General features: G+C 38.3%; 1 long non-coding RNA gene across 2 annotated transcripts in view; it reads right to left on the minus strand.

The window, feature by feature from the left end:
- The window catches only part of LOC131511370 (uncharacterized), a 40,263-nt gene extending 25,813 nt beyond the window's left edge, over positions 1–14,450 (minus strand). Inside the window, exons 1-3 of one of the 2 annotated variants that reach the window (XR_009261490.1) lie at positions 14,324–14,450; positions 7,181–7,284; positions 6,606–6,668 (exon numbers count right to left, since the gene is read on the minus strand). This is a non-coding gene — a long non-coding RNA (uncharacterized LOC131511370). Of the gene's footprint in view, positions 1–6,605; positions 6,669–7,180; positions 7,285–14,323 lie in introns of those variants that run through there. The other variant, XR_009261489.1, reaches the window with a different exon arrangement.
- Positions 14,451–27,541: the final 13,091 nt, after the last annotated feature.

Raw genomic sequence — 27,541 nt, forward strand, 5'->3', positions numbered from 1 at the left:
ACTTCATTTTCTTTAACAGCTAAATAATACTTGATTGGGATTTGCCTTGCCCTATAGTCTGTTGCATGGACCTTGCTTTAAGACACTCTTTTAAGAAAGACCTGTCTTGGTGGTTTTACGTGTGCATTGTATGTGCTGGGGTTAGTACGGGAGTAAAATTGCACTACACATCACATAGCAAAACTGCCTAAAATCCGTACTAGACATCTCTCCCCAGTCACACTTGTCCTGGCAGTGATTCTTTACCAACCTTCTGAACCTTTAGCCTAAGCTCCTTTCAATTTCTGTCTACCTCTATGTCCTTCTCTATTTTTCCTTTCTCTTTTTCCCTTTATTTATGTCCTCTCTTGGTCTATAATTCTTTTCCTTCCTTTAGGATCTTTGCTTTCCTCCCACGTGCATATTTTCATTCCTTTTCTGTGTAAATACATTCACAACTTGGCCATTTTCCCAATTCTCCTATTCACTTAATCACCCTTATCTGCACCAAAAAGAAGCTATGTGGTCCTCAGAAGGAAGCTTCTTCAGGTTGGAGAGTCTGAAAAGATTTATTTCTGTTGCAGCTTTCATATTATGAGGCCCATTTAATGGCTGCTTCTCCACTTCAAAACATTGATTTCCAGATTGCTGACTTCCCACTTATAAATGTATTCTTCACCTTTACTCTGGCCCCTGCCCTTTCCTTCTGGTAGGAGGTCTTTGTATCACATGTTATATGTGATCTACAGTGCAATTTTAAAGATATGTTCCCCACTTTATTTTCAAAACTCTCCTTAACATTCACTTCCTTTGTTAAACATTGCCAGTGAATTTTACCTGACTCTTTCTCATATACTTCTCTACAACAGGGCATTTCAAACATCATTTTATGCAATTGATATAATTCTAATGGTATGTGCAAAAACAAAGGGATATAGTCAGATTCTATTTTTAAAGGCACAAAGAGATTTGCACACATGCATTTATTATGACATTTAGAAACCCTTTGCTTAGTTGACGATTATGTAAGTCTCAGGTTTCATATCGTATGTCTGTTTAAGTTGGTTATACCCAGATATAATTTTTTAATGCTATAATTCCACTTTACAGACACTGAAGACACAGTTTTGTTCATTCCTTCAGCAACTAGCAGGGCACTAAAGACCAAACTACCTCCTCACAATTCAGCTTACTGTCTACTTAACATGATTTTTACCAACTCATTGCCTTCACAGCATAAGTTTTTACTGGAAGGGAAAACTTCAAGAAAAACCCATCCCTTCTTCAGTGGGAAGTACCAATTGTTGAAGCCCAAAACTCACAAACCCTTGCCCTTAAAATCCTCATCCTGCTGTTTCTTGCAGTTCTAAGCAGTGATGTTACAATTTGTACACAAGGAATCCTAATCATTCCCTTACATTGAAAGACCCAGTAACACCAAACTTCAAATTCTCAGTAAATTCCAACTTTACCTTTTCCTCTCCGAGATATAGCAATCTTTGTCCATCTTGAACACAGTGAGCAAAAAACTCACAATTGTCAGAGCAGTAGAGGTAATTGTTGGTGATATTTGGGGAGTTGCTATTCCACAGCACTTTACACATGGTTGATGCCCCATAAGTTCAGTTAAAAGAACAAACATGCAAACAACTCAGTATTTGCTAAAAGATAAACCTTTACAAGTTTCGGTAATTACAAAATACTATTGCATTTGGACTCAGGAAGTTGGAAATTGGAGCACAGATGCCATGGTTTAAGCTTGACACAAACCTATTTCCTGTCAGTGTGCAAATAAATGCTAAATAACAGTGACTGTTAAGTGCCAGAGTAGCTCATATTTCACTTTGTGATTGGAGTGCACTTTGATACCTGTTTCATGAAAGCCTTTATAAGTTATAGGCAGAGGTTAACAGTAATCGCATTTTTTTTCCTCCTCTGGTTTTAATAAATGCCTTCAGGGCATTTCATTCTGTTAAATCAAGCAGGAGACAAAAATGTAATGCACTGCTAACCTCTAAAGTGTGTGAAAAACTTAGTTCATAAAATATGTATGAGGAACACAGTGTTGCAATGATAATGATACTTCCTTTCTGGGTTATTCTGCCAAAGGAGTTGATGCATCAGCGTCTTTAGTTCTTGATTTCTTTTGATGGGAGTTGCTCTTCATATTGTATCTAGTTTTTCAATGAATTTTCTATTGGCACACATAGACATACAATAGTGTTTTGTTTTGTTTTGTTTTTGTTTTTGTTTTTTGGTGGTGGGGAGCAGTTGCCATGGCTTTAGGTTGGCTCGGGTTAGGAACTCATATGTAGCATTCTTCTCAAGAAAAGGAATATCTAAAAAAGGACTTAGTGTATACTGGAACATCACATTTGTGTGTTTGTGAGCAAAAATATGTCATTGTTGTGACATATTCCATCATGGTAAATGTACATTCATATGGGATAGTTTCTTCTATTTCTGTTAAGAGCTACCAGTACCTTTAAAAAAAAAAAGTTTATTATTTTAAGAGATAGGGAGAGAGTGGGTGAGGGGCAGAGACAGAGGGAGACAGAATTCCAAGCAGGCTCTGCACATGCTGTCAGCCCAGAGACTTACATGGGGCTCAAACTCACAAACCGTGAGATCGTGACCTGAGCTGAAACCAAGAGTTCCATGCTTCACCGTCAAGCCATTGAGGGGCCCCAAGAGCCACCAGTGCCTTTTAAGTAAATGAGTACTATACATGCTCCACAATATATCTTCCCTTTCTTGGTGAAAAAGTATAAAACTATAGCTGCTGCTGCTGCTTCTTTACTACTCAGTCATTATATTATCTCCATAGGAGAGAGATACACTATTTGATGATGTTTAGAATCGTAAATATGCTAATCCCATTTTAAAGTATAAGCTTACTTGATAATGGGTGTCACTAATTTATAGTGTATAAAAAATAAGATAGGAACGTTGATTATCTTGATAAATTTTTGCTGCACTTATAGCAGGTATATATAATTGCTTTCTAAAAAATAAGTAAGTGACAATTTAAATTTCCTCTGAAACTTCAAAGGAAAAATTAACATCTGGACCCCTCAAAAAAAATAGTCCTGGCTGTGTAGTAAAGAATAAAACTTGCCTCAAGAAAGGTTTAGCGTTTGCCCTTAGCAGAGGAACTGATCACTGAGTCCTTAGAATGCTCTGCCTAATGAGAGTACTCTTGTTTACTTGGACTCATGGATCCACTCCAGATAGTGTAACAATATTAGTTATGGTGAGGGCTTTAGGACACATCATACCAGCTCTCTCCAGAGACTACAGGTCTGCCACATGTGCAATCAACTGTGTTCACCTGCTGGAGCCCTACTAAAATCTCTGCACACTTGAGCTCAGGTGAGCTTTCTGGGTTGGCCATTCTCCATGCATATTATCACACATCATTGCTGGGAGAAATTAGCATTTCCCCAACTCCAGTTGAAGAAGTCACCTGGAAGCTGTGTGTGTGTGTGTGTGTGTGTGTGTGTGTGTGTGTGTGTGTGTGTGTTTGTGTGACTTTTCTGGGCTCCATTCCATGTGTTTCTTGGTTGATTTTAATCTGTATCCTTCCACATTATAAACCATACCTATGAGCATAACAGCCTTGAATGGCTTACTTGAGTCCTTCTAGAAAATTATTAAACCTGAGGATGATTTTGGGAACCCTGAAATTGCAATTGGTGTCAGAAGTGAGGGTGGTCTTGGGACCGTCCCCTAGCTTCATGCTGGTGATTTATTACAACAGGCCTTCCAGGGACCTAGAAGAGCTAGCATTTCTTCTCCCCAGTACTTATTGTAACCACATAGTTTTAAAATGGTAGTTTATAATATCAGTTTTGTCCTAAATCAGGATGACCTGTAAATCAGTCCAAATAACTGGAGTTTCTCAACGTTATGGGCTTTTATATGGTAAGTATACAATGGTTTATATAGTACTAAAGGTAAATTTCTTGATGTTACTATGTGCAAATTAATTTAGTGTTTTGAGATGTCTGATATTCATTTTACTTTAACTGAAAATTTGCAAAATGTTGCATAATAGTTCTCTCTGAGACTTTCAGAGTCAACAGTCACATAAGGCTCTCAACTCCTATAGGTGGTGCTATGCATTTTGTTATGGGAGTTGGCTAATATTTTCAGCTTATAAAGAAGAGGTCAAAATATCATTTCACTTTCTTATATACTTATGCCTATTCCCTCCTCTTGACTAATGATCACAATTATTTTTAAACTGAGGCTTAAAGGAAAGAATATGCTGTTGCCTGGGCTTGAGGTCTCCCGTCACAGCCTTGCTGTAACTGATAATTTCTTAAGCTTTCTTGCCATCAGATTCTCCAAAAGCTGGCTTGTTTCTCTGTGGGCACTCCCTGGTCTCATACATACTGTACAACCTGCCTCTGTCTTCAAGTCCTTGCTTTTTTCATAATAGTATGTGCCCATAAAGTTCTGAGATTGACTCATGGTTATCTGCCACTGAGATGGAAAAGAAAGAAGTTTGTACATAAGAGCTATTGAGTCAGAGGAGTTTGGTGAACAGTGTACTATGGCTGAAATATTTAATGAAAAATTTTTTGAAAGCCATTAGCTATCATTTAAAGGCCACTTCTTGAGAAGTGACTACCCTAGGGAATGCCAATAAAGAGCAAGTAAGACATCAGGAATCTTCGGTAAGTGACAGTGTTCTTACCAGACTTACTGATTTATTGCATTTTAAAACGAAGTATTTGGAGTATTAAAGAGGACCTTTGTTGTTACTGTATTTGTTGTTGTTGCTGTAGGGACCTGGTATTAAGAGTGGGGGATTTTGCCACATTAGTAACTTAAAAGATTTGTTTTAACATCTGCTACCCCCTCATTGTTTCAAGTGCTATAGAAGGTATATGGTTTAGAGAACTGTTGTGCATGTGTGTGCATAAGCATGTGCACATGTGCGCACGCACATACACAGAATTAGAGTTAGAAAGGTGATAGGTTAAAGATTTGATACAGGAAGAAAAATTGAATAATAATTATATTAGGAGAAATTGAATTATGCTAGGAAGAATTACATCAGGAGAAATTTGTGTGATATACTGATTAGTCATTGCTGGTAAATTATATTAAATGAAAAGTTAGTTAAGATGTTTACTCAGAATGAAAATGGAATGAAATTAGAGTTTAGATTGGGTTATTGTTAATTTAGATCATTGCTAATTGATGGAGAAAGACACTGTATTCTTTTACTGAATTGTCAATAGAATTTTAACAATTTGCTGATCACCCCAATTTTTGGCTGTGCAAATAATGCACATAGGTACTGGCCTAAAGAAGATCTGGGAATGCTGACATTTGCTTATATATGCAGAACTTAGTTTCAGTTAACTTTATAAGGGAGGCTAGGTTTGTTGAGTAAATTAAATATAATCATGAGACCATTGAAAAGGATTTCCAAGTAGATGGAGGATTGATACTTTTCAATACAGGAATAAGAAGATCAAGAATTATGAGTTAAAGTTCTGTGGCTTAGGTCACACTGACAGTTTATTATTTTTATTATAAATGGCCAGTGCTCACAATCGCAGTTATCAGAATAACTTATCACAAAATTACTATAGTCCAGATTGAGTTATTTATTCCATTTTTGTGGCGAGGCAGGAGCAGATAAAAAAGATACAGCTACATGAATAATACAACGTGACATGGCACGTGGTAAAGGAATAAATGCTCCAGTTAAAATGTTTTTAGCTGGGTGATTTTAAAAAGCTGAATTAAGTTATGAATGGGAATTAATAATTAAGCTTCTAATATATATATATATTTTTCTCTGAGCTTGCTATTTACCCTTCTGGCACTAACTACTTGGAGTTAGTGCAGACCTTGCAGGCTGAGGTCACAGTCCTCCACAAAATTCCCCTCACTTCAGATACCAGCTGCAAGCTCCAGGGTTCCCAGACTATAAATTCAGGGTCCTCTGCTGTCCCCTCAGGTCCTATCATTGGCTAGAATGACTAAGAACTCAGAGTGCTATAATTATGATTGTAGTTGTATTATAAAGGAGACAGATCAGGACTAGTCAGTGAAGAGACATGTAGGGTGAGGTCTCAGAGAGACCCAAATGTGAAACTTGTATGTAAATTTCAAAAGCTTAGATGCTCCCTTCCAGGAACTCAGGATGAACATCAGGCAAATTCTTTCTTATACAACATTCCCTAACATTTTGTTTTCCTGACGTATTGGTTTTCATAAGAAATGGTGTGTTATTAAAAGGAAACTTCTTTCCTAGGCACACATAAGCCACATGTATCTTCTCCTTTTCTCTTTGAAGCTTTCTTCTAAGTATGAACAAAAATAAGTAGAATCCAAAGTAAAAAATCTGGTCTCAGAAAATTGTATCTAAATATCCCCTCCAAAGTTTGGTTGCCTTTGCTACTTTAATTTTTGGTCATTTGAATTTGGTCAAATTCCCATGGGAATTTGTTTTTGGTGAGAAACCGAGGCTCCTTAACTAGGATGCTGCAAGCAGGATTTAACATTTGCTCTGCTTGGCCTCCTGGGACGTTGTGGTGAGGGTAGGTTTGTGTATGGGGGGAGTGGATACAGAAGCAACTCAAACATCTATTGGCTGGTACTGACCTCTTGTTAAGCTTATTGGCTGGATGTTGTCAGTTTCAGGAATTTAGAGTAGTGCTTGATTCCTGGGACAAAGACATAATTAGAGCTTCTTTTATTGTCACAGTTTTCTAAAAATATTTTAAAAGAAAAATTACACCTATGGCCTATTGCAGGTAACATCTTTGACAAAGTATATTTGATACCAAGTATCATTATTCAAGTTCCAATAGGAACTTTGCACTTACTGCATCAAATCTAAACTCCTAAATCTACTATTAAAAGCCTAGATAATAATGACATTTTGTCATCCTTATTTTCTGGTTATATGATAGGAAAAGATAGGATAAAATAAGCAGAGAGAGAGAGAGAGAGAGAGAGAAAGAGAAAGAGGTTAGGACCTGAGGTCTCTGGGTGGGGGAAAACCATATATTTTGGAACAATATGGGAAGTGTCCACCATAGTAAGCCTCCTCAAGCATAAGGTTCCTCTTAAGAATGTAACAGACACCACACCCTTCCCTTTAGGTCCCCCTCAGGAATTTGACAATAAAAAATACCTAGCTAAACCATAAAACTTATGTTATAGGAAAACTTACAGGAGGGACGGTATGACATAGTCTGACTTCTCACACAATGGAGTCAAGCCAATCAGGAATGGACAATCCAGCACGTAGAGTTGTCCTGCCAGTAAGGGTAGAACCTGAAAAGGAACGAAGGGGAAGGGAAGAGGGGGGCGACCAGAACCTTATAAAACAAGGAACCTTGCCTATAGTTTTGCCTATAGACACTTTTACGTGTTCCCTCTCTGTAAAGAGAGCATTCCTATTATGCTTACTTTCTGATCTTAGACTCTAATAAACTTTCCTGCTGCTCATTTTGCATCCACCTCTTGATTCTTCAAAGCGACAAGACAACAAATCCTGAGTATTGTGTTAAAAACGTCCTGCAACAATTACAGTGTGTGAGATTACCTTAAACCTAACTGCAGCTTGGCACATACACAAAATAAACAATGATTATTTATTAATCACTTACAATGAACACGTGTGCCAAATACTGTAAGAAGAGGCGATAAAAAATGTTCACAAGAAGGAGGGTTGGGAATAGATAAAATATATGATAGAATACATACACATATACATACATACATACATATGAAGGAATAAAAGAGGGGGCAAAAACAAGCCTTGACTGTGATGAGGGAGCATAAGGCAGGCGGAAGGCAAAGCACAAGTTAGCACACACCCCGCCCCCACAGGTTGGATATGTGTGATATTCCTCAGGCATTCCTGGCTGCCCAAGAACAAAGGAAAGACAATAAGTGGTTAACTGATGGAGATGGCAGTCCTGCCGGACATGAGTCTCCCAACAGTCTGTAAATATCTTAGTAAATTATAATAGGCAATCTTATCAATAGCCTAATCTCCAGAAACCTGTAGACTCAGTTTCCTGGAGCCCAGACATCACCCTTCCCTCCCTGGTGATGTGGGGAACAAAGGCAAGAAGGAAGTGGTAGGTAAAATTAAATTTCTTTATAACCTGCAGCCCATTGACAAATACTTGAGGTGAATATAGACTACACCATTTCTCCAGGAACTGCATACTGTGGTAATGTTAATGCTTTGCCAGAGGGAAAACAACCTTAGCTAGAGGATAGCAAGGCCCCTGGAATTTTTTGGAGTTCTCTTTAGCATACCAAAGTCCTTCTGGAGGCCTCCCTTTTGTCCTTACCCCTCCAACTCCATAGTATAAAACCAGCCTCTCTTCACAACCCCAGTGCAACTCTTCTGCCCAAGGGTCCTATCCCAGTGCTTTAATAAAATCACCTTTCTTGCACCAAAAACATCTCAAGAATTCTTTCTTGGCTATCAGCTCTGGGACCCCACCATTCCAAAACCACATCAGCTGTACATGAAATTGGTGACCTTAGCATTCCAAAACTCTGAAGTTTTGGTGAGTAATATTTACCAATTCCATCCCAGCAGTATGGTCAATGGCAACAAATCTGTCTTGGCCAGTAGTTCATGGAGCAATCTGGAAGAAGCAAGAATGACCTAGTTGACGGTAGAGACTTTGACAGTATATAGCTTGTCCTGTGTTGGCATTCACATGGGGAGGCCTACACCTAAAGGTGTGTGTTTAATTTTAATAGGCATTGGATAATACTCATGTTGGATTTTAATGAGAGTATACAGAAAATGTATATGCTCGAAATAAATGTATTCTGTATTAAAAAGTAATTTTTCTTAATTTTTTTCTTAATGAATAGAAGAAGTTCAGATTATACTTTTCAAGAAATTACTATTTTCAACAATTCTTTCAAGGAAAGTAGAGGCTATCTGCCTTCCTGTCCTGTAATGACATTATCTCACCTATTGTTCTAATAGCAGCCTTGAATTAAAATATAAACTTTCTTATGAAATATTAAATTGAAAACTTCAACAGAAGGGAAGTGGTAATTCAATTTTATTTCAAAGCATTTAACTTAGTGATCTTTTATGGTAAAATGAGTAATTGAGAAATTAAATGAATGGAGGCACATGTGTTCCTTTTGAAATCTGAGAAAAAAGGATGCATTCATTTTATTAATATGGTCTATAATGAAATTGTCAGGGAGCAAGAATCTCTGTCCCCTTCGAGGTCCTTGTAGCTGAACTAAGAACCAAATTGACATGAGACCGATGAACAGGAGAAAGTCGAATTTCATAGCCTATGTACAAAGAATTCAGACAGACATGGAAATTCCAAAAACAGGCTAAATGAGGTACATGTGTCATTCTGAATTGAGGAGAAGGGAGTAGAGGTCTGGGTCTTCAAAGAGAAGGAATGCTACCCTCAGGAGGAATGAACAAGAGTAGATGTTTGGTACACAAATCTTCACTGAGCCATTCGGGAAACAATAGGATGTAGAAGACTGATCAAACAGGTCTTCCGGGTTCCTCCCTGTCTGGTTCATGTCATAATGTAGTTATCTATGGTGACAGCTCCTTCCTGGAGCATCTTCTCCATCTAAATTCTTTTTAGGCAGTTGAGGGGGAGATACAGAGCTTTTCCTAAATCTACTGGGTTTTGATTATTCTTTAACTCAAAATAACCTTTTATGCTGAAGTGGCTTATCATGGGTGGGTGGCCCTTGGCCCCTATATAATAATAGATCTTTGGAAACTAAATTTTTCCTCTAATCTATTCCCTGACACCCATGGTGTTAAATGGTTAAAAGAGCAGTGGCCATCATGTGAACTGGACATCTATAAATGTGTTGTACCCCTTCAGGTTACTCAAAGCATCCCCTGTGCCCCCCTCCCCCCACACGGTTGTCCTTTATTAAAATGGGAACAAGAAGCACATTGGAATTAAATGAACAGTTGCCTCTTCCCATTTAAGAATCCTCTGTCAAATTAGACTCTTTTTGACCTTTCTTTATTGCTATGTTTTGTTTCTTTATTACACTCTTACTTTGTTGATGGTACTTTTATTTGTTGTGAGGGTGATGAAGAATATAAAATTCTGGTCCCTGTCCACAATGGTTTTCTTCGCATTTCCTTGGAATGTCCTCTAACCGAGTGTATAACTGATGTGCCCCTTTAAGATCTTACCCTTTTCATGCTAAAAGATGTTCTCCTTTGGTTTGCATCTGGACCCTATTATTTTGCATATATCCTTATTTGAGATGATCTCTTTTTGGCATTCTCAGAGAGTGAGAGGGGAGAGGGTAAGAAGGGGTAAAGGGGGAGAGGAAAAAGAAGGGGGAAAAGGTAGAAAAGTTCTATAAAACTGATGGGGTTTTGGAATGGTAGGGGTTCGGAGCTGATAGCCAGGAAAGAATTCTTGAAGATACCATTGGTGCAAAAAGATGATTTTATTAAAGCATGGGGACAGGGCCCTTGGGCATAAAGAGCAGCACTGGGGTTGTGAAGAGTGACTGGTTATATACTGTGGAGTTAGGGGAGATAAAGGCAAAAGGGAGGCCTCCAGATGGACTTTGATATGCTACAGAAGACTCTTAAGATACTGGAGGCCTTGCTATTGTCAAGCTAAGGTTGTGTTCCTTCTAGAAATGGTAAACTCTGTATTTACCTCAAGTATTTGTCAATGGGCTGCAGGTTATAAGGAAATTTAATTTTACCTGCCATTTCCTTCTTGGCTCTGTTCCCCACATCACTGTGGAGGGGAGGGTGATGTTGGAGCTCCAGGAAACTGAGTCTATGGTTTCTGGAGATTAGGGTATTGATAAGATTGACTTTTTCTTGTAATTTACTAAGATATTTGTAAACTGATGGAGACTCAGTTCCTGCAGTTCTGTGATCTCTATCAAGTAACCATTTCTTTCCTTTCCTTTCCTTTCCTTTGTTCTTGGGCAGCCAGAAATGCCTGAGAAATATCATACATATCCCATCTGAGGGGGTGGGGTGCAGTGTGTGCTAGCTTGTGTTTTGCCCTCAGCTTGCCTTCTGCTTCCTTTTCAAAGCCATGTGAAGAGCCCTGAGAAAGGTTTCCTCAAAGTACCAGGAACAGATCTTGCCTCAAAACAGTTTTCTTTTCTCCTCTCCACACCCAGGGTTGTGTAGCTCAAGAAATGGGTGTCAGAAGGCTTATAAAAACTGTAAGGTTCTCCTAATGTAGGGGCTCCTACTGATCTGTACGTTAGCACAGCTCAGTGCCACACATGACCAATCACACACCCAAAGACAACGTGAAAACAAAGTTATTGGATATCCGTAAGGAAAAATATACCCCCAGGAAACTCATTAAAGAAGAAAAGAGAAGGAGGGAGGAAAAGAGGAAGGAGAGAGAGTGAGAAAGAGGAAACACCTACAGTGGCTTTGGAATCCAAAGTGAGTGCTTTAAATAATTCTACCTTTTAGCTTAAGATATTCCACCCCCTCATTATCGCTTTTGGGACTAGAAGAAAGATCTAGGAGCAATTCAATCCAATTAGAAGGGAAAAGAAAGATTTTCTCAAGCAATTGCTATGCAAATGTGTATGTCATGAAACTGAAAAGGTGACACTAAGCAGCACATTTGGTTGTTGACAACAGAATTCCTCTCTATTTCCTCTGTTCCAAAGCATTTTACAGGAAACCTTAACTTAATAGAAAGATGTTCTGGGTAGTCCTGCCAAGGTCAGTGCCAGCTTTCATCATCCCCTGTTGAGGTGCAAGCTAAGCTCAGAAAAACCACCTGGGGGCAGCTTCCCCCCTCCCTTTATATTCAATTGTCATCTTCATGTTTTCAGTAATAGGAATTGCTGGTGTGTGACACTTTTTGAAACTCTTGGTATTGTGGTCTTATAGAACATTTCAATGGGTAATAGTGTCAGACAGCGGTAATTAATCTTGGAGGAGAAACTTGTTTCTGAATTGGAGCATCACTTAAAGGTAGGACAATTTAGTGCTTACCCATTAAAAGTTGTACTTGGACTTCGACCTTTTACCTGTAGTTTAAAAAATGATCAGGTTAGAAAGGCCTTTTGTGATTGGATTTTGAATGTTATGAGCCATGAACTCTGAGTGATCCCGTCTAAGCTTATTTTCTTAGTCCTGTGCTTGGCAACGAGGGTGTTGAGGGTGGGGTTGGAAGACTGGAAGAGTAGAGAGCTCAAAAGGTTGAAGATGAGGAGGGACCCTGAAGATTACTAAATGTAGAGCAAAACCCTCATTTTACAGAGAACATGAAACCCAGAGAGGTTAGGATGTAGCAGGATTCTTGCACAGAGAGATGGGACACTGAGGCTTTTCTGTGCAGGAAGCAAATTTGTTGTGTTGGCATGGGTGCGGCCATAGCTGAAACGGCTGAGCCCAAGTGCAGTGGGGTGTAGCATTGTGTTCAATTTTTGCTCCTTTGTCTCCCATATATGGTAACATACAGTCTGGGTGGTCTCATGTTACAGAGTCATGAGGAATGTCTCCCATGCACACATAGACAGGTTGCCTTCCCCTGTCTTGAGGTTTTCACCACATTCCTTAGGGAGTGGCTCTACCACAAGAAGAATTACCCAAAGTCTTTCCACTAATTATTGGCAGACAGAAATCCAAGTTCTTAGATTTTAGTATATGTGCTGCCGAAGCGAGCACTCAAGTTCTTAGATTTTAACCCCACCTAGCCCCATGGCAACTTTATCATTTCAGTCCTGATTTTCACCTTTAAAACTAGTCTCTTAGAGGCAAGCGAGAAAATTCTAGGGCATCTGTGGATAAAATGGATAAAGTTGAAGCACATCAGAACAACCATTTTTATAAGCAGTGGCAGCAGAGTGAGCCCAACACGAAACTAAATAGAAAACAAAAATGGAGTGCTTACTAGGAGCTGGGCACAATCCTAGGGTCGGAGCTCCTAGCCAAGTAGGAGACACAGATATATACATATGGAAAATAGAGAAAAATAGAGTGCTGTGAGATGTATGATATCCTTCAGACTTTACCTATTGAAAAATGGCCACTAGAAGTGGGCACTGAAGGTAGTCAGAAATTAAAAACAACACACTTTTTCAATGCATCATCAGTTTCATGGAATTTTTATGTAGTTCTAATCGTTTTCATATTTTCAGTATCAGTGTGAAACCAAAGTGCAGTTACTTTAATATCATTTTCCTCTCTTCTTTACATAAAATGTGGATAGGAAATCTCAATGGCAGTGTGGCTGTTACCTGTTTGATGCAGATTACATGCATAAGTGTTTTCCTTGAGCCTTGTTCCGCTTCAACCTTGCATGCACATTTACAAAATATATTTATAGAATATACTGTATAGCTTTCTGGGTTATCAAATAGATACATTTTCTGTTCTGTGAATATGTTCAGAATATGGGGACAAAATTGATTCAGCCACCTCTTCTGCTTCTCTTAGTTATCCTGTGAAATTTTGGTTAGTGCAAAACTTTAGGTGACCAAGACTTCAAATCTTTGGGTTAAATAAATGTAGAAGGAAGGAAACGTTTACAGAATTCTGTAGCTGACAATCCTGTTGTAGTGGAATCAATCCTGGGATTTGAGCCCAAAATTTCTTTACAGCAGAGCCAGGATACATAAGCAGTTCAATTGTACAGCCAGCAGAAATGGAAAATGCTGGTGGTGGGAGTTTGTTTTTACTAGCGCAGGTGATTTCAGTCCGTGCTTTAAAATAGCATCTAGGGTTTAAACCAGAAAAACAAACAAACAAACAAAGAAAAAAAAGCAAAACAACAACAAAAAAACCCCAAAAAAACCCTATATACAAAAAGTGTATCTTGATAAAATTATCACAGAGCTTACATTTGATTAAATTCAAATCTAGAGTAAACAAGAACAATTTGGCAAAATTAAAAAATAATTGATTATAGCTATATATCTATATTATGCCATTATTGGAGGCTGTTTAATGTTAAGCCTTAATACAGGGTGGCATTTGGAGTTCATTTGAAACTTTAGCATTGGAATTTATTTGAATTTTTTTTTTTCATTCTGAAAGGATTAGAAACCTCATTTGCAACTATAGTTTTTGCTCTTTGCTACCTGTGCTGAAGGGAAATAAATAGCACCTAAACATCTTTTAAAAAGTTTATGTAAGTATTTTTCTATTATTATACTATATCATTTCAAGTAGTTTTATTTTTTATTGAGAACACAATGCATACATGTATGATTTAAATAATGTCAACTCCAGTTAACATACCTGATGACTTAAACAGGAAGTTTTTTTTTTCTTTCTTTCTTTTTTTTTGTAGAACACTGATTCTCATATTCTGATGTGTCTATGACTCACCTGGGGAATCTTCTCAACATGCTGTTTCAGACTCAGTAGGTCTGGGGTGAGGCCTGAGCTCCTGCATTTCTCTTCTCTTCTCTTCTCTTCTCTTCTCTTCTCTTCTCTTCTCTTCTCTTCTCTTCTCTTCTCTTCTCTTCTCTTCTCTTCTCTTCTCTTCTCTTCTCAAGTTTATTTTGAGAGAGAGAGAGCATGCATGAGCAAGCAGGAAAAGGGAAGGGGCAGAGAGAGGGAGAGAGAGATAGAGAGAGAGAGAATCCCAAGCAGGTTCTACACTGTCAGCATGGAGTCTGAGTCAGGCCTCAAACTCAAAAACCTCGGAAGTTCAGCCAAAGCTAAGAGTCAGAGTTAACCTGTTGAGCCACCCAGGTGCCCCCTGAGGTTCTGCATTTCTAACAAGCTATTGAGTGATACTGCTGACACCCGAGGGACACTTGTAATCTTAGATAACAAGAGGTTGGGAGGTTCTGGTTTCTATTTACAGGTTCCATGAGGTCAGGATCAAAGTCTCTGTGATGCTTTTGTCCTTTTCCAATGCTGTAAGATGTTCGCTCCAGCTCCAGCCATCAGTCTGCATTCATGGCAGATGGAGAAAACAGGGGAAAGGTGGTGCCATGCAATGTATTTATTGGTGACTTTTTTTGTTTTAGAAGTGAAATACATGCTTCCTCTAGTTTCACAGGGAATCCAGTGTAGCTTATTTGAGATCCATTTCTTGTGGGTTGGTACATTGCTGTCCTGAACAAAATCAGGATTCCTTTAGCACGAAGGGGTGAATGGGTATTGAGTAGCAACTGACAGTGAATGCCACAATGTACCTGGTGAGGAAAGAAGAAGGTTCAAACGGTAAAAAAGATAGAAGTGAAACTTCCCTGTCCTCAATGTTTGGGCTTTTTCTGGGAAAAGACCAAAATTTAATTAGTTACCATTTCCTGGTGTGTACCTTCAAAAATTGCCTGCATACCCATAAGTAGATATACGTATATATATTTTCTTTCAAAACTCAACAGATTTCAAAATAACCTTTAAAAAAATGATGGAAGACATGATTTTTCTCCTTACTAAGAAGTAGTAAGAGAGAAAGTCAGGGAGGAGCAGAAAGATGGAGACAGAATCCCAAGCAGGCTCCACACTGTCAGTGCAGAGCCTGATGCAGGGCTCGAACTCATAGGCTGAGATACCATGACCTGCACCAAAACTGAGTCAGACTCTTAACTGATGGAGCCACCCAGGTGTCTTGACTTTTTTTTTTTTTTAACAGGGTGTTTTTTCATACTTTGTAAAATTCAACATAATCTTTCTTCAAAGGTACGTCTCATTCCCCTTTGTGTGTTTTGACCTGAAGCTGGTGGCTTTCTGCCTTCCAAGAGGAGGAGTGTGGTTGATTTTGCTTTCTCTCCCCATAGAACTCCTGCCCTACTTGTGATGGCTATTGTTTTGTACCCTGATAAATTGTAACAGATGAAAAAAGTTGAGGAGAGAGAGCAAAGATTTAGGGTGATTCTTGGCTCAGTGACTTTGTATCCTTTTAGTTTAGCCAATGTTTAAAGATGACACTGGGGGTACTTTGCTGAATTAATTTCCACTGCTGCACTGTAGATCACTTTTCTGCAATTCTCTTGACCTGGACGATGCTTCTCTCTTCCAGATAGTTTCTTGTGATGCCTTTTCCTGAAATCTGGTGTTCACTTATACATCCATGTTCTTGCTGCTGTCATCTGACCATCCTTCAGGACTGCTCTGTACGACAGCACCTAAGATCATGTCATACTGGCTCTCTTCGCTACTGTCCGTGCTTACCCCGGGGAAATAGCCACATATCCCTTGCTCTTAGAACCATGAGTCAGGACAAACTATACATTCATTTCTATTCTGCAGCTTTAGGTGGCTTAAAGTTTCTCAGCTGTGAGTTAGGGACAAACACTCCATGACTCCAAGGACAAATTCTCCAAGTGTTTCCATATGCATTCCTTTCCCCAAGCTTGAGGTGAAGGGAAAAGGACTCCATACTCCCCCCTAAAGGAGGTAGCAGGAACCTGTTTGGCAACACTCTGCCAATAAATAGCCTGCAATGCATTCTCCCTCCTAAGCCTCTGACCACCTTTCGTATCTTATCTGGCTGAGGGTGCGGGACTCACCACAGTAGTTCTTGGCTTTCTCCATTCTAAATGTTGCACGTGGGAATCCGGCTAATCTTTAGTATCTATTGCATTAGGGTCTCAATTTTTAGCCTCCTTTTATATGATACGGGTTTTTCCTCCTTTTGGTGCTCTTCATTTCTTTGTATAAATCCATATTGCAGTTCGGTATCATTTTCTTTCATTCCGAAGGACTTCCGTTAACATTAGCTGCAGTGCAGATCTGGTGGTGGTGAATTCTTTCAACATTTTGATGGCCAGAAGAGTAATTATTTCTCTTTCATTTTTGAAAAAAAACTAGTAAGGCTGGGTATAGAATTGTGGATTAAATTTTCTTCTTTCACTTCTTTATGGATACGACATTACTGTATTTTGGATTGCATTGTTTCAAAAGAGAGATAGATAATCCTTCTTCCCCTGTATAAAAAGTGTACTTTTAAGAATGTCTCATCGTCACTTTTTCAGCAATTTGATGGTATTACCTTGGGTAGTTTTCTTGATGTGTCTAGAATGAAAGATTTGTTGAAATTTTTGGAGAAGAGGATTTATACTTCATATAAAACTAAGAAAAATTTTGGCTATTATTTGTTAAATATTTTTTTTCTCTTCCACTTCTCTTTCTCTTCTCCTTTGTAGGCTCTAACTCCTTGTATAGTAGACTTCCTGAAGTTGTCTCTTAGCTCACAGATGCATGCTTTTCCTTTTTCCCCTATACTTTCCTATTTGTATTTCATTTTCATTAGTGTCTGTTTCTATGTTTTAAGGTCAATAATCTTTAGTTTTTAATCTGCTGCTGATCCTATCCCATGTGCTTTTCCTTTCAGAAACTATAATTTTTATTACTAGAATTTTGATTTGAATATGTGTCTGCACTTTACATGTTCAATCTCCTTCTACCTTCTAGAACATCTGTAATATAGTTTGAATAGCTGGTTGAATGTTCTTGTCTACAGATTCTATCATCCATGTGATTTCTGGGTGTGTTTCTATCAATTTATTTTTCTTCTTGTTACAGGTTTTACTTTCCTACTTCTTTGCATGCCTATTAATTTTTGATTTGATACCCTTGGATATCAAAATTGAATTTTACCTTGTTGGGTGCTGGATGTTTTTTTAATTACTATAAATAGGCATGAATTTTGTTCAGAGACCCACTTCAGTTTTTGATCCTTTTGGATCTTTTCACATTTGTTGGGTGGAGGGGCACATCTCTGTTTAGTTTAATTTGGATTTTGCTCCACTAATGAGGCACTCTGTCGCTCATCATGAGTACTGTACCTGATATCTTGTGGATTACAAGAACTTTTGTCACTCTGGCTGGTGACAATACAAATTATTTCCAGCCCTGTGTAAACTCTGATGATTGCTCCTCTGAATCCATTCTCATGGTTCTTATCCTGGCCTCAAGTAGCTTCCTCACATGCATGAGTTAATCAGTCTAAGACTAGATTGGGAGCCCTGCTGTGTTGGGAGTTTTCTCTATGTTCAGCTCTCTCTTTTCCCTTCAAAGCTGCCTTGTCTTCCCTGGACTCCCAGCTTATCTCCTCATTTAGTGGGATGGTGAGGCTGTATCTGGTCTCCATCTAGCTGCTGCAGTTTGGAAACTTTTTTGAGGAAGTAAGTGACCATCATGGGGCTCACTTTGTTTTTTCTCAGGAATCACAGTTATGCACTGCCTAATGTCCAATGTCTAATAACTATTCCTTTAAATATTCTAGGTTATTAGTTGTTTTAGTCAGAAAAGTAAACATGGCTCCTGTTACTCCATCTTGGTCAGGAGAGGAAGTCCTTGTCCTAAATTTTCAAAACATAGCAATTGAGCACATTAATCAGGATCACCTGGCACATGAACTTTTATTTTGTTTTGTCACTGTTGGCAAGTACTTTGTATCTTCTCTAGATAATGACTTTACGTATTTTTATTTTTTAGAAAAAAAAATACACATCCCCAGCCCTAAAAGTATTCAGTAGATGATATAAGTAGGTTTTCAAACTCAAGGTGCGTAAGATTAAGAATTTCTTTTTTCACCTTTTGGGCAAAATCCCACTCTGCATTATTGGTGGCTCTTGGTGTTAAAGGTAGGTGTTCAGTTTAAATTGAAAAAAACTATCCATATGTACTTACAAGGTGCAGTGGAATCGACCCCATTGATAAGTTCAGCTCAACAACTTTAAAGGCCACTGACAAAGAAAAGTTCCCCCCTGACTTAAGAAATCTTTTTCTCAGCCTGGGTTTTTCTGTGTAAAAATTAAGTTCATCTCAAAGCTTTAGTTCCAAGAAAAAAAAAAATCAATCCTGTCTTTTGTTAAAATACATACCTAAAGTTCCCTATTCATTTTTCTCTGCCTGCTGCTTTCTTTTGTTATGTTATAGCACAATAATCCTTTTTAATGATCTTTTCTGGATCGTCAGGCGATTATGATCATTACTGTTATTATTTGCCACCACATGAAAGGCCTTTTAATTTTAAACTCTTTGAGTGTGTGTGGGAGATGTTGGTGTTGGATGTAAAGGAAACCCCTGTGAACCTTTGGAAAGTAGAGGCATGGAAAAATGATTCTGAGCATAAATCTCAGTAACATTTGTCCACCTTGGTATGTCTCTGTGGCTAATTAATCAAAAGCAATTAACAACTGGCAAATATCCAAAATCTCTGGTATGGCCAAATAGAGCTAAGGTGGTTCTCTTAAGTATTTGTCTGTTGGTGGAATATGTTTGTTGGCGGAAGCAACTCAATGTGACAAGAGATGTGTTAAGACTGTCCTATGAAATTGTGTGATCTGCTAAAGTCCTACAGAAATATGTCCTCGTGAACTCTTGCCATGTGTCACAATTGGTAGACTCATGAAACATGGTGCTTGTTAGATACATTTTCCTTTTCGTTTGTTTATTCTTACTCTGTATTAGACTGAAAGCTTCTGTGTGCCAACTTGTGTTCACTGACCTTGTATTCTTGGTACTCAGTAAAACAGTGGTTACGATGTTGCACAGTCATTAAATGAAATAAATACATTTCACTCAATAGATTGTTTAATCAGGTTGATTTTGATGTGAAACTTGTAGTCCTAGAATTCATGTATCCTTTTGATAGGTCTATGAACATATTTCAGGAAAAGATTATGTTTTTATAAAGATAAGACTTTATTTTATTTTTTTCTGGGTTCTTTGTTTCTTAATTTTTAATTTTTATTTTTTAACTTTAACTTTGTTTATAACTGTACTAAATTTAGTGGCTTTTTTTTTTTGCCATAAATGTTCTTCAAAAATTACCTTAAATAACCTAACATCACCTTGTTGGCAGTCCGAATGGTTTTATTGTCCAAGTTTGTTAATAATTAGAGCAAAGGATGTGTCAAGGTGTATTTTCTTAGAGGAAAAACTTTTTGATTGACTTTTTCGTCTATATCAGTGATTGCTATACTCCTATGGTGGTCCCTTTTCCTGGAAATGAGAATAAAAACTTGAGTCCATACTATTGTCAATCTACTGGGAATGTGTTAGAAACATCCCCTTAAAAGTAAGCAATAGATTTTTGCTGAGTTTGGGAAGTTTTATCCATTTTACAGCATTCAAGCTCAGGCTCCAGTAGGAGTAATATTTAGGTTTATAATAGCATCTTGTAGAGCTCTTTCCCTGAAGCATCCTAGTGTCAGAACAGATATTCAATCCATATCGATAAGAATCAGATTAGGCACTGGCAGCACCTGGAATTGTACTGATGACTAATCAGGTGAAAACATAGCTTTCTCTGTGACTATAATAGAAACTATTGTCTGTATGTAAAGGCAATTGAGCAAAACGGGTAGAGGTTGAGGAATTTATGCAACTTAGAGAAAAGCACATTTGCAGCAGCTATTTGTGATTGCTTATTGGCTGAGGAAGGTGAATGCCATCAAAATAAGTTTTTTTTTTTTTTTTAAATTTTTTTTCAACGTTTTTTATTTATTTTTGGGACAGAGAGAGACAGAGAATGAATGGGGGAGGGGCAGAAAGAGAGGGAGACACAGAATCGGAAACAGGCTCCAGGCTCGAGCCATCAGCCCAGAGCCTGACGCGGGGCTCGAACTCACGGACCGCGAGATCGTGACCTGGCCGAAATCGGACGCTTAACCGACTGCGCCACCCAGGCGCCCCCAAAATAAATTTTAATTACCATGAAGAATGAATAAATCCCCAATCTATGCAAGTATTTCTAGTGTGGCATAAATTGTCAGAAACATAATAATAAAACAGGTAAAGGAATTCAATGGGGCTATGTTTCAAAGAATGGATGCTGCACATAGCTGTTGGTGAGAACAGCAAAGGTTGGACCCTATATATTTTCTGATGAGGAGGAGCACAGAGCCCTCCCCCCCCCCACTTTTTTTTTCAGTGAAAAGTTTGCTGCAAAAAGAGGAATACAGGCAGAGACCTAAAAGATGATTCAGAATTAGCCAAGTAAAGGTAGGAAGGGGCTGGGAATGGGCAAGCAAGTGAAGAAAAGCTAACTGATTGAAAGCTGGAGTCCAGAGAGAAGTAACATGGTAAGACCAGTAAACTAGGGTTATGGGCTGAAACATGAAATTGCTGTCTTTATAGTCTAAAAGGTTCAATATTGGTGATTTCACATAGCTCAACCTAATAGATTAGTAATTGGGCAGAAATAAGGAGAACAAGTGGCAGGAGTTGAGACACAGAAGAGATGAATGGGCACCACATAGACAGCCATGTGAAATGAGTGAGTTACATAGCTTTCCTTCCAAATGACTCAAAGCCAAGTATCAAGTAGGAGCACTATTAGTAGAGAATGAATAGCATCTAACATTTTGTTAGAAGGAATGCTATATTTTTTCACCACATTACTGTTTATCTCATTTTAGCCTCATTTCATTGTGTCCACTCTGTACAAAGACAGTGGACCAATGAGAAGATTGTGCCAGCATTTTATCTCTGCTTCTGTATAAGACATGTGTTCAGATAATAGTATGTGTGTGCAACAGTAGAGAAGGCAGTGTCCCCTGATGAGTCTTTATTTTTGCTTTAAACACTTCACAGTGAAACAGAGATGGTGACTTAGTTCTTTTGACCCGTAATCTAGATTTCATGCATAGACCATGGGCTGTCAGGTACAGCAAGCCCCACCACTTACCTTGTACCAATGTTATTCTATTGACATAACCCAGTAATGCTGATTTATTTATAAATGTAGACTACATACATTCGCCTTATCACAGGAATCCTTGAATAAATATCATGCTATAGGATAAAAATGACTTTCATCTTATAGTCCTCATTTCCTTTTGCTAATAATAATTTCCAGAGAAGAGACAGGATTTGAAAGATGAGAAAAATTGATCCTTAGTAAACGAAGGGATCTGCACATAACTCAAAGAAAATCAGTGCCACAATTAAATGAGAATCCTGGGGGGAACTCCAACCCTCTAAGTATGAAGAAGAGACTTGAAAGGTTATCAACCTTTCAATGGCATTTTAATAACCATTGTTAACTCTATGCATTTAAAGTAAGAAAATAATAAAGCTGGAGACTGTCTCTTACTTCGTTTTTTGTTTATTAGCTTTTAGGGGTCTAATTGAGAGATAACTTTTTTTATATTACTCCCTAGATGTTGATTTTTGGCAATTGTCTGAGTACGTTAGACCCAATAGAGAAGCATTTAAAATGCATTATTCTTTGAGAATTTTGCCTGATGGTTATGCATCACTTCAACATGTAGCAGCATCTTGTGACACATGTCAACCCTATATGACAAGCAGCATGAAAAATAGATCTGAAATCTGGAAAAAATAAATTCAGGAATCAATGACTTCTGGTGGCTGCAGTGAACTGTGTAGTCCTCCACGCTTGACAATTTCATGTTTTATGCAAAAGAAAAACACTTGGAAAACACATTGGGGAGTCTATACTCAAAGCTATTTACAATCAATGAGACAAAAGAGATACAAGAATGTGAGAGATAGGATCACCTATTATTTCCCAGGGACTTTGAGAGTTGTATATATTGATATCCCAAAGGGGGGAAACCCCATTTTTCTCCTAGGGATTTTGTAGGCTTATGTAGCTCAAGAATGTATCTGTTTCTGGTAAATCCACTGTAACAAAATACCAAGGAACAAGAATTATATAGACTAGTCTGGCTCTTAGACTGGAAGTAGAACTTTAAATTTCTTTTCCCTCTTCACTCTAGGCTCTTGATCTGTTCTCCAGCTATAATGCTGTATTCTAGTGTACAGGTGACTGTATATTTTTTCCGAAGCACTGACTGGAAATGAAGGCATTTCCGCTCTGATAGGAACATGGGGTATGGTTTCCTTAAGGGCATCTGGGTTGCTATAGTGGATTCCTGAAGACAGAAAAGTCTTCATAGCTCCAAAGACTAAATAAAGAAGAGTGGTAAGGAATACGGCAGATCATACTGGATTTTGTTTCTATCTCTACCACTTCCAAATCACGTGTTATGTTCCAATGTGTTTAGGCTCTTTGAGACTCAGCTTTTTCATCTGTAAAAGTTGGGTGAAGTTCCTTTCAGGGTTCAGTGAGGATTAAATGAGATCTCTCATAAAAGTAACAACAGCAACACAAGGAAAACAAAACGAAAACATTTCCGGTATGGTACCCAACACAGAGTCAGCAGGCAAAATATGATTTTACTTTCCATTCTTTAATTAAGACATGAAATGATATGTGGCAGTATTAATCATTGGGCACAGAATGAAACCTCACTTGAATTTTCATTCAAATTAGGTAATGTGATCAAATTGTTTCCCATTATCAGCACTGTTTCAGCACCGCACCTGGAAAGTAGCAGACCCTCAATTGGTACTTAAACACTGAACGGATGACTGGCCTTGCCTTTTGGGGGCCATGCCACAGGATTAGGCAGGTGCATATGATAACTGTACATTACCATGTCCCAGGTCTCAAAATCCACAGGATGCTACATCACCTTATTTTTCAGTATAGGTATCCCATAGAAAACACATCAATCTTGTCTTATACAAATATCTTTCCATAGTTATGCATGTAAAAGAAAAATGCCTGGAAGTCAGTTTAAAAAAAGTAAATACTCAGAACTTCAGGGGTTGGGCAGAGACTCTAATAATATTTTGTTTTTTAAAACTTACTTAGTTTTGAGAGAAAGAGATCATGAGGGGTGAAAGGGCCAGAGGGAGAGAGAGTGAGAATCTGAGGCAGGCTCCACGCTCAGTTGCAGAGCCCAATGGGGGGCTTGATACCACCACCCTGGGATCATGACCTGAACTGAAATCAAGAGTCAGATGCTCAGCTGACTGAACCATGCATTTAACAACATTTTAAGACAAAACTCTTAAGAGCTCATTTCAGATTTGTGCAACAATTTGATATTTATCATGGACTGCATAGATAATGATCTTTATTTAAACATTTTCAAGATCATTTTTGCTCCACATTCTAGGGTGATAACTGACCACTCACATCTCCCACCCCACTCCCTCACCCCACCGGTTTTATGAAAATTGAGAAAGATTGATAATTTTTTGACAGGTACAACTGTACCCAGAGTATCATCTATTGGGTCATGATTCTATTTCTGAACCCTATTTCCTTAAGTAGGTTCTTGCTCTTGTGATCTCTTCACTTCATATTCAGGAACAATGAAGAGTAACACCCTAAATAATAAGGAGCAACAGCTCATTGGAATGTGTGGAACATATCTAAAGAAAAATAAACGAGGGCTTGGGTACTGTTCTTGCATGAAAACCTAATTTAGCTAGTTTTGGTGGATGGTTGAAGCAACTGAGGATCTTAAAGAATGATGATTCGTGAAGTATTAGTCAATTCGTAAGAAATGTGTAGGTTAACGTTAGTGCTGATGGTAATGCCATGATAAAGTTATAGTCACATGATTACTGATATGGAGTTCTTCCACTTGGAATTTTAATATTTATACGAGTGGTAAATGCTATTGCCTTGCCGTACAAAGACCCTGTAAGTACTCTAGCTTTCTATTAACAAAGAAGAAATGGTGCAATTACTTCCTCTCTTAATTCACTTTTTTAATATAATCAAACAGAAAAGATGAAATTGATGATGGACTGCAATGAACATCCTAGGAGCCATTAAAACAGACTACAGTAAAAATGAGAATAAAAATATGCACGGTATCCAACTCCTGAGAATTAGATAGTTAAGGTTAAGAAAAGGATGATGAAAAACTGACTTTGAGATAGGTTTTAAAACTCTTTTCTGTCACATACTGACGGGAATGATTGATGACACGACCATCACTGACAAGGGGAGTTTGAGAAGACGTGAATCACTTTCAGGGCAGTACATTCAGACTCAGATCATCTACAAGTGAACTTGTGTTGCTGTTTCTTAATTTTATACATTAAAAATTCAATTCCCGGAATATAAATTATTTGTATCGGCATTGAATTTCAGCTTCCATTCTGTTACAGAGGCATGATAAATGCTTTGTTATATAGTTATATTGATGGTCTGAAAATCCTTAAACCACAGGGGAGAGCACATACCAGCAGTTTTCAGCATGTCTTAAAAAACAGTAGCCTTCTAAAAATCAATCTGTGGTGCTTCTTCAAAATAGTCATTCATTCAGGGAAAACAAACAACTACCTTACCAGGCTGGTGACTTATGCTAACAATATAACTTTGTTCTCCTCACCAATAATAATAATAGGTTAACATGAATATCTTCTTTGTCAGCTTCCATCTTGCTCTCACATGCATTATAGTCTTTTATTAACCCTCAGGGAATGGGGGGTAGTCATTGTTTTGCCTTAAAATTTCACCCACTTTCCCAATGTGATCTGTCTGGGAGTACAGTCTAGTTTGACAAGATACACATGGAAGCAAATACAAGCTTGTATTGCCATTTCCTACATGAGCACACAGAGCTACAAAAGTCTGGCCTATGTACAATTCCACAGAAGCTTAGAAGAGTCCTGCACAGGAGTGCCTGTATTGCATTCTTCCTTGTGTACCCGCTGCCTGGCAAAGTCCCTATGATGTTAAATTGTTAGCTGAATAAATGAACGAATGGAAGTCATTTCAAAGCAGTGTGGCATAAACAATTCAGAAGCAGCCTTTCGGTTCTTGCTTTCGCTCCTTGGGCTCTTGCAAGTCAACACCTTCATGACTCTTTGTTGGAGCACTGTCCTCTCTTCATCTTTTGACACCCAAGGTCATGCAAAAGTTAGAGCAGATCTACACACCCTTGGCATGTTAATGGCAAATAACTTCTATAAGGACTTCTATTTAATATAAAGAATCTTATCTGAGAAAATCAGAATTTGATTTTTAATATTCCCAAGTATATCCTTACGATTAGCCAATTCTGTGTTTACACACATTTACCTATTTTGCTGAGATTTATTTGCAACCCCAAAATCAACACTCCTAGCACTTTCAAGGCAGACAAGCATGGTGTAGTGAAATTTGAGTTGCCCAATGCCGATGTCCTCTGTTGAAGGTGAACAAAGCTATGTCTTGCCTTCTTGTTTCAGCTCTCATAGAGAAACGTGTCCCTTTCATGGTTTATTGAGTTTCATGCCAGTTCTTTCACATTTCAGTACGTTTTTTTTGTGTGTGTGTGTGGTGATTTTGTCCTTTAATATGGTGCCCAAACACAAGGCTCAGGTGTTGTCTAACATTTTTAACTGCAAGAAGGTTGCGATGTACCTTATAGAAAGAAAAAAAATGTGGATTAGGAAAGCTTCTCTCAGCATGAGTTATAGTGCTGTTGGCCATAAGTTCAGTGTTAATAACTCATCAATATATATTTAAAAAGATGCCTTAAGGGGCGCCTGGGTGGCGCAGTCGGTTAAGCGTCCGACTTCAGCCAGGTCACGATCTCGCGGTCCGTGAGTTCGAGCCCCGCGTCAGGCTCTGGGCTGATGGCTCGGAGCCTGGAGCCTGTTTCCGATTCTGTGTCTCCCTCTCTCTCTGCCCCTCCCCCGTTCATGCTCTGTCTCTCTCTCTGTCCCAAAAATAAATAAAAAACGTTGAAAAAAAAAAAATTTAAAAAGATGCCTTAAAACAGAAACACACATAACAGAGGTAAATATTTATTGGCTGATGGAAATATGACCAGAGGGTTGCAGGAAACGAAACTTGCATTTCCCTAAGAACAGCTGTTAAGTATTTGCTCATTCAGTGTTTGTGGCTATTTTATAGACTATATCTACTGTAAATAATGACAACCAAGTGTACATTGTACTGTTACCTCAATTTTACACAAGAGGAAACAGTAAAATCAGGTAAATGGTAGCTGGCAAGAGATCATATCATAGGTAATAGCCCAGGTAGGACTTCTAAAATATCACTCTTTTAACTACAACAGACATCTTTATGTGTGAACGCACGTGTGTGTGTGTGTGTGTGTGTGTCTCGGGTGGAGGTGGGGGGTGGGTATTCAGGGCATAGCATTTTTAAAAGAATTCTTTAAAGATGTAGAACAAGAGATACCAAGTCCTGTAAAAATAACGAATAGGTACTTTAAAAACAATATTATTTGGGTAATAGTCATTATTTGCCGAAACTTTTATGCTATTTTGTAAAAGAATGTTAATTGCTGTTTGGTACTGAGCTTCATATTCCTTAGAAATCAGTTATCCCTGAGATGTGTAAATAGTTGGAAAGTTCAGCCCTGGAAATACTCTCACTGTGGCATTTCCCATGGCTTTTCCCATGACATTCCTTTGGAAATGAGAAACCAATGCACCCAAGTGTTTTTTTTTTTTTTTAATCTGTAATTCTTTTAGTGAAACTTGTCTCAGTAGACTCATTTTCTTTCACACCCAGAATGATGGATAAACTTACCTGCCTATAGGTGGAAGAAGCTTTTTGATATGAGTGCTTCAAGGTCAGAAGGCTTTAAGAAGACATATTTTCCTGCAAGCTTGCTTGGGAGGGTCAAGCCTTTTCTTGGTGTTATAAAAACTTAGAAGGCAATTAGGCTATGAACTGTTTGACGCCTCTTGGTTGCCTGTAACCACTGGGTCTGCATTGTTAGGCAATGTGTCTCATGTCAGATGGTATATGAAGCCTTCTGGTGGCAGTAACTTGAAATGCCCTGTCTC

The sequence above is a fragment of the Neofelis nebulosa genome, chromosome 5 (assembly GCF_028018385.1).
Source record: "Neofelis nebulosa isolate mNeoNeb1 chromosome 5, mNeoNeb1.pri, whole genome shotgun sequence".
NCBI classification, from domain to species: Eukaryota; Metazoa; Chordata; class Mammalia; order Carnivora; family Felidae; genus Neofelis; species Neofelis nebulosa.